Below are 19624 nucleotides of genomic sequence, written 5' to 3' on the forward strand. Positions count from 1 at the left end.
ACTGGGAGGTCTTACAGTGGCTGCTGATAGTGTGATCTTGGCTAGGATGAATCAATTCTGCTCCACATGATTTTTCATCCCTCAGCATTTTATTTCAGGCTTGCTTTCATCAAATAAATAAAACTAAACTACAAACACCTGTTAAGGCCTAGGCTTGGGAATTTGCATAGCAGCACTTCTGCCACCACATTCTACTGGTCAAAGTAAATCACAGGGCCAGCCCAAATTCAGAGTGGAGAAATAGACTCCACCTCTTGATGGGCAGAATTGCATATTTACATTGCAGATGACATGAATATATGGAGCAACAGAGAATTGGAACATTTTTACAATCTACCGCACCTATCCACGGCAAAATTCTATAATGTAGGTCTTAGATATGGCGAGAGGAAAGTCAAAAGCCAAGAGGGTTGGGCCTCACTCTCCTTTGGTAATGTGGAGAGTGACAGCTACAGAGTTCCAAAGCCCAGTAGGAAGTTGTAAGAGGAGCCTTGATTAGAATATTCAGCTCTCCCTTTGCTCCCACATGTAGTGAGGTGAAAGTGATTAGATCTTTCTGCATGCCCTGTGGGAGACAAGGAAGTGATAACTGAATTGAGACTCAAGACCTGCTATGCAATTACATAAAAAGGGGCAAGCTACAGATGCTGGGACTAAAAATTCTGAATAAGGATCACATAGATAATGTTGCTTACACATACAGAGGTCTGCATCATTGATAATAAATTAAAGAAGGACTATCAGGCACTTACTGGGCGAAAAAACAATTTACATGATCTCTAGCTCTAGACCAGCTAAAACACTGAAGTGGAGACCAACAAAGAACAAAAAGATAGCACACAGTTTTTATTGTTCTCCCCCCCACCACGCACACACTACAAGGTCAAGTACGCTATCGCATATATGTTGGGGAGGAGAAATATTTCCAACTTGGAGTGGAGAATTGTTGGAGTTGGGACTAGAAGACTGAAAACATTTACTCAAGAGAGACAAGAGTGACAAAATTATCCAAAAAGGAGATGCATATATCAGAAGGTACTGAGATATCACAATTCGGCAACTTTAAAAAAAAAAAAACCAGGGGCTGGCCAGGTGGCGTAGTTGTTGGGTTGGTGCACTATGCTTCAGCGGCCTGGGGTTCGCAGGTTTGGATCCCAGGCACAGACCTACGTGTCGCTTGTGAAGCCACGCTGTGGTGGTATCCCACATATAAAGTAGAGGAAGATGGGCATGGATGTTAGCCCAGGGCCAATCTTCCTCAGCCCAAAGAGGAGAACTGGCAATGGATGTTAGTTCAGGGCTAATCTTCCTCACACACACACACACAAAATCTATTACCCAATGATTGGAGAGTTAAGATTAGATCAGATATATAATATATAAAAAGTCAGGTTTTCTTTGCATATAAGAGAAACAGTAAGGGACAGTTTTAGATTTTGTGGAAGCTCTGTTCAAGAGAAATGAAACAAAATATATTATTTTTACAAATATTACACAAGCATATGATTATGCCAACACTTTGCAAAGGCTCCTTCCAAGGTCTCAGAAGGGACTCATTCAAGTGAGGGACCCAAAACTTCATCATCATGAGCTTCACAGGAAATCTGCCTTTGATAGCAGCATATGAAATAGGAGAGTTTTTTATAAGTGTACTGTCATCATACCTCTCTCTTTTTCTACAGAAATGTTTTTATAAGAGGTTAAGGAGTACTTGCACCTATTAGGTGGCAAGACAAAGGTATTAAGGTATTTAGAACAGAACATGCTCCTGCAGGAAAAGAAGGCTATTTATTTAATTCTCTTCTGAGTTCAAATAGAAACTTTATAGGTCTTGATTGAAAATTGTCTGAAGTATGTCTTCAAAAACCTGAAGACCGAAGTATTATATGCTGGCAGCAAAGCCAGATAAATGGGGTGGCTGAAGGTCCCAGGTCAGAGAAGCCCAAGAGTTTCCTGCAGCTCATAGAGGTCATGGTGAGGAAGCATCACTGCCCAGTGTCCGCAGTTACTTTTCTCCAAGCATCTCAGATCTAAACGTTATGTCAGCTCAACAAGAGAGTCTCTGATGTGCTTTCCAGATTTCTCCTCACCTCTTCTCCTCACCTTGATTATCAAGGTCTAGTAGAATATTAAATTGTCTTGTCCTACTTCAGTGAGCCTATGTCTGACTCCCTCTTCCTCAAACTCTGTTCAGTCTTTCAAGATCATCGTCCTAGTGGCCAAATTGTGTTCAAAACAACCTTTGTTTGTGAGTTGAGGTTAACATGCTGAATGTTCGTGTCTAGTCTTTACCATGGACTAAGGTCATCTGTCGTTAGACTGCCTTCATCATTCTCCCAGAAAGATAACATTGTTTCAGTCAAACCTATACTGAAACAACTTTTAGGACCCTAGTCTCTTGTGATTTAATAATTAATAAACCATTATCCACTCTTTACCTAAGTCACTGGCTTTCCCATTTATATGTAATTCAAAAGAGTTTACCCAGTTAAACTTCATTCTATGTGTTTCTCAATACATTGTAACATGTCAAGATTTTAATATAGTTTGACATTATTATTTTATATTCAAATATCTATTTGAAACACTCCTATTTAAAATTCAGGCTTGTCATTGTCCTTATATAGTTTCCATTTAATTAGATTTCAATGATCACAATTTATAATTATGTATGCTAAAAGTGACACATTTTCATATTCTCTTGTTGACTAACTAAACAACTCTTCCTATATATTCCATCTTTTTTGCCTCATACTTCACTGAACTATGAAAATCTACTCAACTATTTGAAATAGTTTTTTTTGCAATATTTACCAAGATATAATCTGCGATTCCAATCTTCCAGCACACCACGAGCTCACTCTAAAAGAGATAAGAAGATAGATAGCTGTGCAGCATTTGTGGAGTGTTTTATATTCCTTCTCAAAACTGCAATATAAGGCAATCTGCTCATATAATTTCAACATTCTTCTTCCATAGTCAAGAGTATATTTAGAAAAACATATAAAAGTTGAATCTATCTTATGTAAGAAACCAATTTTCGTGTCCTGACTAACACTTCCTTCTTAACAATGGCTAAGCTAATAGGAATACAGGTTCTTCCATTTCAGGGAGAAATCCTATAAAATAGATGTCTTCACAAGCTCCTATTATACAGCATTCAGTCTATTTAGTGAAGATGTTATGCTTTTATAAAGTATTCATAACTGTTGTGCTAGAGGTCCCTGTGACACAAATGAGCTACATCATTTTTGAGGGATCAAGCATTCATTAACTTGGGCCCACCTCTTAGAAATTTGAAATATGTCTGCCCAGTCAATAGTTATCAACAATTCCATTTAAAAATTCACCAGGAAACATGAATGAGAGAGAATATTTCTTAATGAAAATAAATGTCTATTAGATGTTATAAAATAATAAAACTATCATGGGGTAGAGACAAAGTAGAGGTTGGGGGAATAGATCTGAATTTTAACAGCGTCACTAACTCACACTTTGGTATAAGCCAGTTTAGCCAAGTTCTCTCTCCAGGCCTCACTCTCCTTGTCTGCAACATTCTGTGATTAAACTCCAATAACATTTTCTAAAATATACTCCATGAGCTCTACAGCCAGGAAAGAATCTTTGCAAAAAAAGAAAAAGGAGCAGGGTCTAAGGAAGTATAGAGAGAGTACACTCTAAATCAGTAGATTCACAGTGCATATTAATGAGACCCTGAGTATCTTCGCGGTAAAGAAATGTCTTCAGTGTTTTAAAAATTTTTTTCTGAGTGTATTTAACCAGAAAATTCCTTACAAACTCGCTTTTTATGTAACATCTATTAGTATACCAAAGAAATACTATTGCAAGAGACACACATTGGGAGATGCTGATCTTGAAGTTTCCTCTTAACATATATTCCTCTTTAGTATTCCTCTTTAATATATAATATGTTTCTCTGAAAGCTCTACTCTCTCCAAAAGTGTGTTTCTTGATCCTAAAGTTCCTGGATGAAGAGTTTCCTCCTACATGACACTCCCTTCTCCAGTTTTACCTGCAGAGAAGCAGTCATTGCCTTGGAATTGCTCCAGTCATCCAGACGGATGTGTCACCCACAGAGTCATCTTCCTAGTCTCTGCTCTGGTCGTCTCCCTGAAGTGTGCTCCCTGTCCTCTGCTCAGGGCTCGCACCCAGGTCCCAGTCCAGCACATTCTCCCATAGTTCACAGCAGTCTATAACTCTACTCAGGCTCTGGTTAGCAGCACCGAGTCTGGGAACCTCCCCCCACTACCTCCATTCTACCTAGCCAGAGCTGAATCTGAGCTCTGCAAGAGAGCATTCCACTCTAAAAGGATATAAAAAGCCAGCTCTTTGATAACCTTCCATAGTTCCATAGATGGTTAAGCTGCAAACAAGCAGAATGTCTTCAAAAGGAACATCTATAACTGAAAATGTAACCCACAATCAATTCCCTTATTTGGTACAATAGCTACTAAAGGATCCATTATCACAGACGAAAAAAAAAAAAAAGAAATTTCTCTCCTATGAAGCTTACACTCTCCCAGGCTGCCCAGAACTCATGGTTACTAGCTTTATTTTCGCCCTGTCCTGCTGTTTTCCCAACCTTCCTGAAATCCCTTCTCATTCACCTTTACTCTTCCAAGAGACACAGTTTACCAGATATTACCTACCTTAAACATACTATTTTGATTAGAGTTATTATTTACTAAAAGTCTAACATCCTTATTCACTAAAATTGAATCTAAGAAAAATATACTAGACTCTATTAGTTGGACATCTTCCATTGTTAAGTAACTTAGTGAAAACTAGGTTTAATAATAAAGGAAATATATCAGCTAACATAACTGAAAAGTTTAAATAAATATGCTCTAAGTGAGGCTTAATTCAGAAGCTCAACAATGTTATAAAATAGCAGTTTCTTTTCATTATTTTCTTTTTGCCTTTGGTGGTATGTGCTCCATCGTAAGATTGACTCACCTCATGGTAACTGATCTGCTATTCTGTGATCAAGCTTCAGAGACCACATGCTTCATCATTTCTATCAAGCGGAGAGAATGGGAACCTCACCTTTCCTGAAGACCATATAATAGTCACAGGCTTTATTCTTATTGATTCAATTAGGATATTTCCCCACCCCAGAAAATTGAAATACTGAATGCCTTGGGTTTCAGATTACCAATTACTATCGACACGAGGTTGGGCCGAATGGTTTGAAATAGGTCTACCTCCAGAAGTGAGGATGAGGTCAATGCCATTTGAATCACATGGTTGGCTTCCTTTGGATGGGTGAACGGGAGTAGAAGCTTCAGAGGCAACGACAATCTCAACTCACACACACACATACACACAAACACACTAAAAAATCCATATTTTATGAAAAATGAAAACAAATAAATCTGAGAGAATTATAAACATTTCGTTAGACAAGACAAAAGAATGTCTACCACACACAGAGTTCCCTTTTGAGGTAATTGGTTCCATATTCAGAATATACTGAAAGTATAGCCCTTAATTAGTTCTGTTTTATACCATGTAACATGGCCTCTGCAGTTGATTGGTCTTAGGGTGGGCCTCTTGCCCTAAAGCAGCAATTCTGTAGGCTATAAAAGATGAAGAGAGCCAACTAGACTCTTGTCCTTGACTGTTGAGATACACAGTTTGGTGTTGGAGCTGAGACTGGAAGGATGCGAATGAGCTGTGATTGGAGCCCTGAGATCTCACAGAAAGCCAAAGGGATGAGTAAGAAGAAGCTATGAGACAGAGAATTCATACAGATTAGAAAGGGAGGAAGTCTGGTCTTAATGAGAGGAGATAAGAAAATACAAGAGGGAAGACAAAAACATAGGAGAGATGGGCATAAAGATACTCATAAAGATGCCACCTCTGCAGTGTCCCCATTCCTGAGGGCTTTCGGTCCCAGTTTCCTTGAGAGCAACTCCACTTCTTATTCCGAAATCCTTGCTGCTATTGTTGATTTCCATAGGTTCTTCCATAACCACCTACCCCTTATGTGTGGTACTTCAAATGAGTTTCTGTTCCATGTAAATGATTGAAGCAAACTGAAGAACATATTACAAAAAAGATTGTGTTTAACCAAATAATTCACTATGGGGTTCTTGGGGAAAAAATCTACACTCCCATTATATTTAAATTTACCTTAAAAATTTACTTGACATGCCCAGGAGCAATTGCTCAAAATGAGGTGTACCATAATAAATCTTTTCCTTTTAAATGTATTCTTTCAGATTGCCTACCAGAATTTTGAAGAAGAAAAACGCAGCCTCTCCAAAACGTATTGGTCTGCTGCTAATACCAGCTAGACAGCAACAGCCCTGGGCAAAAGACACCTGTGGGTTGGGGAGACGTGACTCTTTTTTAAACATATGTTGATTTTCTCTCTGATTAAGTCAGGGTAAGTTGAAATGACTATTTCCAACACGTTAAATAGGACTGTTAATATGCTCACCCATTTATTATTGAATAAGTATGTACTCTATTTCTACTTTACAAAATATTTCTAAAATACCTTAGTGTTAAGACACTTCCAAATAATCATTACTGAATTTAAGAATTTAATCTAGTTTTTAAATTTTAGTACTATGGTGATCTATGAAGCCACAATTATATGCTGAAACTAAGTTGTAAATTCTTCAGTCCTCCTTTTCTTCTGAAAAGAAAATGTAAATTTGGTAAGGTCATATACCTTGCCAACAGAGAAGAGCCATTGACACGCTGCTCTGAGTCAGCATGGAAATTTGCCTAGAAGCAGGGGTTCTGTACTCCTAATTGACTTGCCAGTTTGAAATCTTTCCTTGGCAACTGCGACTTCCTACAGAGTTGAAAATACTGTCCATCTTGAGCTCAGGTAGCATATTTAGTCTGAAGCAATATGGTGTTCAAAATAAAACCCCTACATGAGACAAAAAAAATTATGAATTTTTAACGAAAGAAAAAATGATCAATAGCTGTTGGATTCAAAATATTAGATTTAAAATATCCTCTCGTATCTCTGAATTATTGTTGCCAAGGAAATTTTATTAGTTGCCTACATTCTTAAAGAGTAAATTTTCATTTCTATGGGAATCAACATTTGCTCAATTAACATGATAAAGTAACGTGTAAGATTTTTGATATAGAAAAAATTTAGGCCTACTATTTTGCTTCTTAATGCATTTCTTCAGGCTGACTCTCTCAGACATCATGAGAAGTTTCAAAACTATCCTCATGATATGTCTAGCTGCCAAGCTCCTAGCTGCTACAATAGTCATCATTGGTGGGTGACTGGCTGTTTGGAAGTCCTCTCTTAGCCTATAGCTGCCTCTGTGTGCTCCTTCAGCAGAAAATCTTAGAGTTGTCAGGAGTGAATTTCACATCCTTCATGTTTTTTCCGCATTCAAAAATTTTATCTGTAAAATTTCTCAGTTCCATGATATAGGTTGACTATGTTCTACTCTTAGATATTCTTCAAGAATAATGTCTGTAAAACTATATATGATAATTTTTTTCTTTTATTTACCAGTTCTGACCCAGAGTATTAAAAATACATCCTTATCTTACCCCTAGTCACCTTCTTTTTTTTTTTGTTAACCTTTCCAATGGGTATCTTGCTTCTTAGTTATAGTGACTCAGCCCAAGGTTTACGTTACCTCCACAACTGGGGCAAAGCCAGAGAGAGGTTCCTGGCCAAGATTCAAACTTGGAATGACTTTGGAGTATGGGTCCTAGTGATCTTCTCAAGGGACAGTAATTAGAATAAGAGCTTCAAGTAGTTTACAACCACGTGGGTCTTTTTCAGCTCCATCCACAGGTTCCATAGTTTCACTGTATGGAACTAGAAAATAAAAAGAGTTTGGAATTTCTGGAGCTCCTCAGAATACAAAAGGGCTTACTGAAGTTTCTCTGGAACCTCATATTGTCCGTGGTCCCATGCTTAATATTCAGATGAGACCTAAAGGCTACTAATCTGTTCAAAAAATGATTATAGTTTAATCCTAACCAGTATATGGATAATGATTATACGTTAAAAGTCTCTTGGTTCTGCTAATAAGGTAGGTTCTTGGGGTAGGGGTAGCAACATTCATTCGTTCATTCATCCTTCTCCAGGTAAATCACCTTGATTTTCCTCAAGGACTATCCTATATCACTCTTAGACCAAACAGGTATGGTGGTGTTAACTCCATCCTCAATCTAGGAGTGGACATGGAATTTATCCCTGACTAATCAGAGAATTCTTGCTTCTGGTCACAGTGATTGGTCCAGGGTAGAATATATGAGCCAGTAACACACACTATTAGAATCTTTTCTAAGATTATTAGTAAGAAACATTTTCCTTCCTCCATCCCTCTCTCCTTCCCTCCCTTCCTTTCTTCCTTCTTTTCTTTCAACAAGAGATTTTTACATATTAAGGTATATGGGGTAGCTATTGTGGTTCACAACTGTTTTGGCTTCAAATAAAGAAGCCTGACTTACAGCCTATGAAATACACATTGTACATCTGCTTTAACTGCTAAGGTAAAGAATGCATTAAACATTATCTCAAAGTAAAAGAATACAATCTTTTAAGGTAAGAATGCCTACTTCACCTCCTACACCCACCAGTATCTGTAATGTCCCTATTAGTACTCCTGAAGATCTGTTTTCTTTCTCAGACAGCAGGGTCATGTTGACCTGTTAATTTGCAACTGAATACCTCTTTGAAACTTTGATGAATATGTATTCTGGGTGTGTTTAATATATGTTCCTTGTTCTAAAAAGGTATAAGACTGTACTTAAAACCATGCTTCTCCAGAATGCTTTCTTCCTTTGTGGAAACTGCCTTCCCAGGTTATAATCCTTAGCTTTGCTCAAGTAAAACTCACCTTATCTCTCTTATCTATAGAATGATTATTGGTTATTCTGCATCCACTCCCTTCCTTCCTTCCTTCCTTCCTTTCTATCTTTCTTTCTTTCTTTTCTTTCTTTCTGTTGTTGTTTTGTTTTGGATTTAGAACTATGAAGACATAAGCCTAAACTGCTGACATCCATATTTCTACCTAAAGGGGAGATTTCTTGAGAATAGAAGCTAAGGTAAAGCAAGGTAGAGCCAAGAGATGAAGAAAAATTGACCATGGTAACATTGTTCAAGCCTCTAGATCCAGCCATGCATAAAGTCAATTCTATTTATTTATTTATTTATTTGTTTGTTTGTTTGTTTGTTTATTTATTTATTTATTTTTTATAATTGCATTTATTTTTGTTTATTGCAGTAACATTGGTTTATAACGTTGTAAAAATTTCAGGTGTACATCATTATACTTATATTTCTGCATAGATTACATCATGTTCACCACCAAAATACTAATTACATAAAGTTAATTCTACCTTTGGACTTTTATGTTATGTAAACCAGTGTGCTTCCTCTGCGCTTAAAACAGTTTGAGTATGTAATTTTGAACTTGCAAATTTAAGAGTCCCAGTTTACACTGACTATAAACAGGACATATGATTTTTTTATGAAAGCTGAAAATTTATTAGATTTCTCTATTTTACCATGGTTTCTAACCTTTAGCATCAGAAATGTTAGTATCTGATATCATATCCAGAAATAAGAATGAATTTATAACCTATCAATCAGAACTGATCCAACTGCCATAAAAGCGCTCCAATGGACTAATACTGTCTCTAGACAAGCCATTGAGATCCTATTGGACCATAGAGGCAGAGCAGCAACAACAATTAGGTATCTATGAAAACTAATGCCAAGTAGCCCCAGTAGTTGCAAGGTGACAGATAAACTCCCACCATCACATTCATTTGCTACTGTAGTGAGCGCCAAGCCAGAAGGGAGAAAGATAACTGAGTAATTCTCCAACATTTTTAGTCTTCCAATTACTACCTGCACAAAAGCGAAATAAATAATATCTCTAATTTTTGGAAAATGTGTCAGTTCTTCAAGAGCCCCACCTTAAGTTGTATAAAATATATGTACTTTGGCAGAGATAGTCTTTGCATTACTTTGCCTTGAAAACAGCTGTGTTTGAGTGATCTGGAAATCTCATTCAAAGGAGCACTTGATTGAACACTTTCCACTCAGATGAACCATTAGCATTAATGAAAACCTATAAATCTTCTGCACATTTCAAATGAAAACTACCACAAATGCTTAACCACTGGTCTTGAAAGGATATGCTTTATGGAATCCATGATGGGAACTTAAATTTGGGAAAAAGAGTAAAAAGAAAATATTAGTCACCATGCCCACGATTATAGATTGGTGATTTAATGTTAGTGTACTTAAGGGAGAGGGGGCATAGTCAAGTGATACTTACTTGGTCAAATGCTAGAAAGAAAAACATGATTCTATTTAACATGTTCCAACCCACATTGAAAACTAAACTAAGCTACAGTTACCACAGGAACCTCAGGGGAAAATCTGTGGCAGTGTTGTTGCCAGTGTCTGAGCAACACCAGAGTGTAGTGGATTGAAAATCACTTATATATGTCTGTAGGAACAAGAGAAGGCCTTGCCTCCATTCCTTAGCCATGAATTAATTCTCCCCCAATTCTATTTTTACTATCCTACAAGTTGCCCCACTGCCAGCATAAATATTTCGTATAGTAACTTCTAACAAAAAACAAATGTATAGAGCTTCTTTAATATTAATGGTCTTGAAGTATAGAAAATATGATCAACTAATAATTAATTTAATTAGATTTCTAATTCAGGAGCAAAATAGGAAGGGGACTATCAAATGTTTGCAAGCAGCAGAAAAATGCATATCATTAGATCAAGAAGGATCCCAGTTGGCTGGGATGCTTGGCAGATATGATGCTTTCTTGCTTCCTTGGGAATAAAAAGACGTACTTGAACATATTACATCTTATCACTTTCTCTGGAGAGAAGATAATTTTTTGAAATATCTTTGAGGTCTCACACTTTATACTATTTGCTGAGAGTTGACATGGTCTGATGGCTGATACATTTAGATAGGACTAGGGTCTACATCTGAAACAGGGTTATGTCATAAGCACATTGTTTGACTTTAAACTCTCTTTTCCAATGTGTACCAAACTATTTAATGAAAAGATTAATTAAATTCTAAGTTAATTAATTTGGAAATTATTATTTATAACCCCATTACATGCAAGATACTAAACTAGATATTTTTAGGGCATACAAAGATAATTACAAACTAGCATGCCTCTAAATTTACATTCTAGTTAGTAAACAAGACCTGGACACTGAAAATATTAACAGTGATTGCCTCAGTCTTGGAGGCACTGCTAGCATTTGAGAAGAGGGGCAGTGATGCCAGTGACTTGTCAGTGCTGAGAAAGTTCAGCATCTTTACAGATTTTTGAATATCCAAATGGAAATGTAGTTTGAAAATCTGTTTATGATTATATGAGCCTGGACCTCTGTTTACTTATATACACCAAGTACTTTTGTAGGGATTTAGTTTATATTGAATTTTCTATTTTAATATGCAAGTCAAGGAAAGACTGTACTCATTTCCTGAACATTATGAGGAATAGTTCATCATTTCAGAAATAATAACCCCGAGAAAAAACAGTATTTGAGCTGCCAAAACCATACACTTGCATCAGTTTGTATTTGTGCCTGTTGCACACACAAGAGGGAAAGAGACAGAGGTAGTATAGAGATGGATAGAGATATAAAGATATATACATTTGTAGCCTGTTTGAAAGTGTCCAATAGTATGAAAAACTCAACAATTGTTATGTGAATACTTGAAATTCTGTTTTATAGTGCTGTGCAAAAATTAAATTTATGCCTTGTCTATCAAAATTTTTGTTTTCCTAATGAAGTAAAAAACAAAATGAAACAAACAAAAAATACTAAAACTGCGTGACAATTTTACAATGAAATTTGGCAAGATTATATCATACTTTCTCATTTTCTCCAGTTCAATTTGTAATTTGTCTTACTAATATCCTTTATTCGATTAAGATTGCTTCTCATTTTTCTGTTTCTTCTCATACAATAATATCTTGTTTGTGAATATGTATCTTAACACTTATTTTTGTACTGGTATTTAATAATATCTCTTTGTTTAGATTTTCCTATAGTTCACTTCTGATCCTTATTTCTCTAAAAACAAAACTTACTAATTACAAATAGATGAAAGAGTCTAACTACCTCATTAAGCTGTCTACTGTGGTCATACCTAAACGTTTACATATTAAAATATATATCATTGCACTTCTTATTTTACTTATCTTTTAACAAGATAAAATTATATTAATTTTGTGTGTGTGTGTGAGGAAGATCAGCTCTGAGCTAACATCTGCCAATCCTCCTCTTTTTTTGCTGAAGAAAACTGGCCCTGGGCTAACATCCGTGCCCATCTTCCTCCACTTTATATGGGACGCCGCCACAGCATGGCTTGACAAGCGGTGCGTTGATGCACGCCGAGGATCCGAACCCTGGGCCCCCACAGCGGAGCACGCACACTTAACCACTACACCACCGGGCCAGCCCCCAATTTTTTGATATTAGGTGTGTAAGCATGTTGCTTTTTCTGCAAATTCAATTTCAGGATAGTAAAGAGGTCATTATAAAACACGTTATAAAATAGGGCACTGGATTTGAAAGGCTTGAGATCCATTAACTCAGGGTTTTAATGAAAGTTAAACGAGATGATATGTGTAAAGTGTCTAACAAAATAATTGACATGTAATATGTGCTCAATAAACATGAAATCTCTTAAGATGAGGAGAGATGATCACTTCTGATTCTAGCAGGAAAGATCTCAAAAACCACACAAATGAAAATGCATTTCAAATAGAATGTGAATCATGATTAATTTAGCATGAATGAGGCAGAAATCTTACTTAATGGGGAAGCTGAGCAAAGGTGTAAAGATATAAAATCACAAGTTTTAGCATCTTCACTTTTCCTCCCATGACAAATAGAGGCTGAAAGCGATCTAGTGTTGAGAGTTTTAGTCCATTAATGTCTAAATGTGAAAAACCCCAAAAAGTTAGGCCAACCATCCCAAGGAAATATCAAAATAAGAGAACAGATAGGATGATCTGAATGTCAGAAAATTGGATGAAAATAAGAAAAAGCTGTAGAGAAGAAGATTTAAAGTGTAGATGGGAAAAAAGCTATAGAAGTTCCTTCCTTGAAAGAGGGCAGAACTAGGTAAGCTTTTATCTAGAAAGAGCTGGTTAATTAGCCACGGGCAGAATGGATGACAGCAAGGTCCAAAAAGTTTGAAAGACAATGAGTAGCATGGAGTAATGAGAAAAATCATCTGTAAAGACCTCAAGAACTGTCATTAGAATACAGACCACTGACTCTAAGCAGTGTACAGGGGCACTTGGATAAATTATAGTGACATTCTCAATAGGGTAAAATCCTGAATTGCTCAGTCTCCTCTGCCAATTTTTGGCCTGAAATGCCAGGTGTAAGAAGAAGCAAAAGAAGTTACTTCAGCAGCTGGGCCAATAGGTTTTAACGGGAATGAATTTGGAGGTGGTTTATCCAAGTTGGTCCCTGTCAGCTTATAGATGAATTATATGTTAAAAAAAAGCAAGAAACACTAGTGGAGACTTTTCCAATACCATATTCTTCAAGAAAGATATAGATCAAGAGCTCCTTCAAGAAGGGAAGGAAGAAAGCAAATTTTCTTTCCATTTCCAAGAGTACATCTGACCAGCACTGTCATTTTAGTGAGAGGGACAATAAAGACCAAAATCATCATGGCACCAGCTCAAACGATTATGTTGTGAGAATTAATTCCAAAGTCTGAAATGCACTTTGAGCTCCTTGGAGATGTTTCACATGTATATAGAATGTATGTGTGTATACAAATATATGTGTATATATATATGATTGATAGTGAAATTTACATTAATCGTACGACATCTAAATGTGATCTGTCAGTTAACTACATCTAGAGGAAAAGTGTGTTTTGCAATAACTAACACTCTAATAACAACTTTAAACACTCTTACAGGACCTTGCCATTTCTCACTTCTATAATACCAATGATATTATAACGGGGGAAAGACTTTGTTTAGATTTATTCGACTCCTTTCACCTTCAGCAAACATGGTTGGCAAAAAGAAACGTTTGTATCCCTATGCCTTTGTTTAGATGTTATTCGACTCCTTTCACCTTCAGCAAACATGGTTGGCAAAAAGAAACATTTGTTTGTATCCCTATGCTGAACAGCAAAGTCTTTGTCTGAACACTATTTTTTCATTTAAAAAAATTTGAACTAATTCCGGTGTCTGTTAAAGTATATGCATTAGCAGCATTGCCTACTGCAGTGAAAACTTTGAAATAACATAATGCCTCAAAGTGATTGCAGTATAATAGAATGCAATGCAAATACTTAAACTCATGCTACAGACTTGTATTTACTGACTTTAGAATAGAATATTCAATATATCATTAAATTTTCTGAAGCCAGTTACAAATCAGTTTATGTGTATGTATATATGTGTGCAGTTATGCGTATGTGTCTAGAAAGCCTGATGTGTGTGTATTTGTAAAAAAAAAAATAGAAAACTCACGTAAAAAGATTAATGTTATTTCTGGTAAAAGGAGTATATAATATATACATATATGCTGGTATTTATATTTGAAATAATTAAAAATAATACTACAATAAACACCTTTGTACCCACCACCGAGTTTTAACTTATCTTAATATTTTGCCCTGTTAGCTTCAGATCTGTTTTCTTTTACATAGCTAAACTATCTCACTGCATGTGAAGCCCCTGGAGCAACCTTCTTGATTTCATTTCCCTTTCTCTTTCTTACCCAGAGTAATCTCTATCCTGAACTTGATTTTTATCTTTTATATTCATTTTTTAACTACTTTTACTATATATATGTATATTCATTAACAAGGTATGGTAGGTTTTTTGCCTGCTTTTAATGATTCAATCCTTGGTATCATACTAAATTGATCATTTTCAACATGCTTTTTCCATTCAACATTATATTTTTGAGATGTATCAACTTTAATCATGGGACTCTAGTTTATTCACCATCACCAAAGAAGCAAAAAAGCAACGTGGTTAAGATTAAAAACTCTAGAACCAAACTGGATAAGAATTCTAGCTTTGATACTTATTAGATGTGTGTTACCTTGGATGAGGTACTTAATCTCACTGTACCTCATTTTCCTCATCTATAAAATAGAAATATTTAATAGTTTTTATTTTATATATCATAACAGGGTTATGATAAGGATTAGATGTGTTAATATTTATAAATCGTCTAGAGCAGTATAGCACACAATAATTTGTTAAATATATGATGTATATTATATTCCATTTTATGAAATGTATTCATTATATTTTGTTGAATATTTAGATATTTCTAAATTTTTTACCACTGGACATTGTGTTGTGTTCTGTTGCTTATAGCACATCTTTGAAGATGTGTCATGTTCAACAATTTCTCCAAGGTCTATGTCGTGTGGATCTGCTGGGTCATAGAAGATCCAGATGCTCAGCTTCAGTAGACATTGCCACAGCACCCTCTAAGAGAAAACGTTGTTTTCTGATTTACAATGGAATAATGTCTCTATTACTGGACAAAAGTTTAAGTTTTAATGAAATAAAATGTTCTTTTTCTTTAAAATTTAATTTTCTTTAGTTTTATAGTTTCACTAATAAATTATTCAATATTCTAGAATTATAAGAATGTGAGGCAGGAGTCTATTCTTTTCCCAAATGTGGATAACTGATTTATAATGTCTATTGAATATATTATGAAAATGGAAGAGTTTTATTTTCTTTTTTTAAGCTATCCTTTATTTGCTACATATTATTGTTATTATAAACATATTTTAAATTAGAAAAAAATAATAAAAATATTTCCTTTGAAACAACAACAAAACAGACTTAGGACTTCTCAATGATTCCATTGCATTAACAGTAAGGAAAAAGAAGAGAGAACAGTTAATACATGTTTATTGAGCCAGGTTCTAGGCTCCGAGTTAGGCTTTTTCATATGCAAAAGAAACTCTCCTAACTGATCCCCATGAAAATAAATATAAGAAGCACACATCGCTCTCCATTTCCTGTGTTAATCATATTGATCTATTTCCAGGGCATTTGGAATATTATACATTGCTGATTTAACCAATTTGCAATTAATCAATCAACGACCTGTCACAATAAAGTCAGATAACTGATGTTCTACTGTATATCATATCATTGCTCATAAGATTCCTCTGAGGTAGTTATAATTTCACCATTTTTACAGGAAACTAAGGTTAAGGGAGGTTCTATAGTTTGCCCAAGCGTGCACAAGTTAAACAGTGGCGATACGGAGATTTGAACGACTCTAAAGCCAATACCTTATTAATTGTCATCAGTTACATTTCTTTTAGATATGGCTTAATATTGGAATCTGAATATCTTCAGGTTTACTGACAACAGATTTTTCTAAGAAACATCATGATCCAAAGCACTAACTGTAAGTGAATTGATATTTTCTGCTCTTCTTTTAAGAGAACTTCTAAATCAATCTCTAAATTCTATAACTCACTTAAGAATGTAAATGCCCAATGGCACAAAAAGAAGGATGGGGTCTAATGGAATTATTTCCACCCTAAAGTTAATTATGAATATTTATTGTACAAGAAGTCCATATTTTTTTTTAAAAAAGAAAGATATATTGAAAGGAAAACATTAGGAACACGTTAAAAATAAAAGTTAAACCACTACTTATTTGAATTTCCTTCAAAAAATTGATTTTGGTTCATATCTAGACATATCTCTATAAACTTTTGGAGTATGTTTTTACAATCTAATTACCTCCAGCATTGATAAAATCAAACAACACAAACACTCAAGGCCATTCTGAAAATTAATTTACAGATTTCACAATAGTCAGCCACATCTTGAGCCATGGTTAAATGAGTGAAACAATACAAATGTGTCCTTTCTGATGTGGAAATCCTTTCAGTCCCTGGGCTAGCTATTGTTTGTAGCTGCTTATTTGCTTGCACAATCCTCCCTCCAGTTTTGTTTTGCTGCATGTTTAATATGAGGTTCTCCACGCTGCTATTATGGGTTTTCTAGCTATGGATACAGATGTCACATCAATTGGAATTGTGTTTCATAGATTATATGGACACATAGTATAGCGTCTACAACTGGGCAATCATCTGCCATGCAGGAAGTGCTCTATCTTCCTTCTTTTACTCAATTTCATAACAAAGCCAATCATATCCTGCTAAGATGTAAGGAGCACAGGTCTCAAGGTGTGACGAGGGACTTAACTATGAATCTTCATTGCTGTCAATTTGATATTGTTATTTGCTGAGTGTAAGAACACTTGGGCATCATACATAAAGTCTAAGATATAAAAACAGTTCTTCCTCTGCAATAGCAGTACTTGGAAGTGCTTCCATAACAAAAATCTCTCTTAAATAAATCTTAGTCCTTTTGTCTCATAGTACCATTGGAAAGTTCTTCCCATTTATTTAATTCTATTTTCAAAGGAAAAGCTGTCTTTGTACTTTGCATTACTTTTTTATTGTCACTCATAGAATTTTGCCAATTGGCTGTAAAAATCAACTTCCTCTTCTAGGTTAGCTAGTTGATATATTAAAAAAAAACTACAGAATTCAGTATAGTGTGGTGGATATATGGAATCACAAGTCAAATTGCTGGGTTCAAATTTTGACTGTTTTTTACTACTGGGTAACTGTGGATAAATCTCTTAACTTCTCAGTACCCCAGTTTCCTCATTTGTTAAATGAATAAAAATAACACAGATTTCAAAACCTGGGTAAAAATTAAATGAGCTAATACATGAAAAATACTTAGCATAACAGCTAGTACAAATAAAATAGACAAATATTATCTCTAATGTTTTTAATCATTTCAGTTCTTAACACAGTTGTCAATGCAAATAATCCATAACCAATCTATAAATAATAATTGGGGTGAGTTTATTATGAGACAAATTTGAAGAGATATAGCCCAGGAGAGTCCTTTCACAAAGGAATGGAGCACTCCAAAGAAGTAGGGGTTTACAGAGTGGTTATGTACCATCAAAGAGCATATATCGTGTATGATTGCAATGTCCATTTTACAATAGTCACAAGATTGCCATGTCAGCACAGTTATTGATGGACATAGCAGGTAACAGGTCTGCTGTCTCGATGGATACAGCAGGTAGCAGGTCTGTTGTCTCAAGTTGTGTGGTCACAGGATGAGCACAGCAATCAAATCCTAGCCTGGGGAGAAATGCTTATCCTTAAGGAAATGCCAATGTTAGGGAAGTTGCATCCTTATCTTAAGGGCATTTGTTCTTGTCTTTGGGACATGGTAAATGCTTAAAGCAGATATACAATGCATGTTCAAAGGCCACAGGCCCTTTTGGAAAAACAAGGTCAGGCGGAATTAGTTTTACACCAAAGCCTTCCTCATATGCTCTAATATATCCTATTTCTTGCCATTTACTTATCACAGTGCATATACATGTGCAGTCTTGATTATTTTTGGTTCATTGTTTCTTCCTGTATATGTACCCTTTGATTCCAATTTATTCTTTCTGTCTACATTTTGTTGTTGTTCATGTTCAAAATCAAATATAATTCTTCACTACCCATTCCCATCCCATGTTTGTTGGATTATTTTGTCCCTAAATGTATTCTCTTGCCCAACCTTTCAATCAAGTGAGAAGAATCTTGTTGTTAATTGCCCAGAATAAAGAGGATAGATAGAATAAATAAGTTTGCCCTAGAGGAGAAAACAAAACTTGATAAATTGGGCCAAGTAAATAATCACAAGGTAGGGGTCAGCCTGTGATGGGCATGACTGCTCCCTATCTTCTCCCTAAAACAATCAACATAAAATATTTTTTTTTAATTTCTAGATAAAGTATATTTGAATGCTTATTTAACTTCAAGTCACTAAATTTTCAAACATGTCTAACGTGTTAGGTCTAGAAATGACCTCAAAAGCTTAAAATTTAAGGGAAGCACAGAACTAGTATTTTCTGAATACCTATTTTGTGTGCCAGGTCCTAAAGTAGGTACTTCAAAATAGTTGGAAGAGATGGAGAGTGGAAAAAAGAGACAAAAAAGGAGTAGAACTGACATTTTCTGAGGTATTGCTGTGTGTCTATGGTCAAGAGGATCATAGTCCACAACAGCAAGCAAGATATATATTATTTTCTTGAAAGTAAATTGAAGGCAACACTGAATCCTCATTCTGTTGGGCTAACAGGAAACTCAGTTTCATTAATGGATCTGTGGTGAGTCCTTTACCCCTCCTAGGGACATGTACACATAGAAGAGGTCTAGTTGTGTAACAAAACAAAACAAAAAACTGGAAAATGATCTTTAGTGTGGTTGTATGGTCCCTCACAGGCAAGTAGCTCTGCTGCTTCCAAGTAGGCAGCTGGTGATAGGTTTTCATCTCTTCAGGTGAGCAATGCAGGCACTCGCCCTTGAGGCTATTCCATCCTCCCAGAGTGTGGGTAAGAGTTCACACTAGTCTAAGAAAGTCACAGTCAGGCTTCTTTGTCTTTTTGGGAAACCTTCTTCTCTTTTGTTTCTTTCATTTGCTTAACTTTGCTCCCTTAGAATAACCCTTTTAATGAACTCAATCTTAAAAAAACTGAAGGCAATGAGGCCAGCCT

This window comes from Ceratotherium simum, chromosome 4 (assembly GCF_057802395.1).
Source record: "Ceratotherium simum simum isolate JZ-2026a chromosome 4, ASM5780239v1, whole genome shotgun sequence".
In the NCBI taxonomy this organism is placed as follows: Eukaryota; Metazoa; Chordata; class Mammalia; order Perissodactyla; family Rhinocerotidae; genus Ceratotherium; species Ceratotherium simum.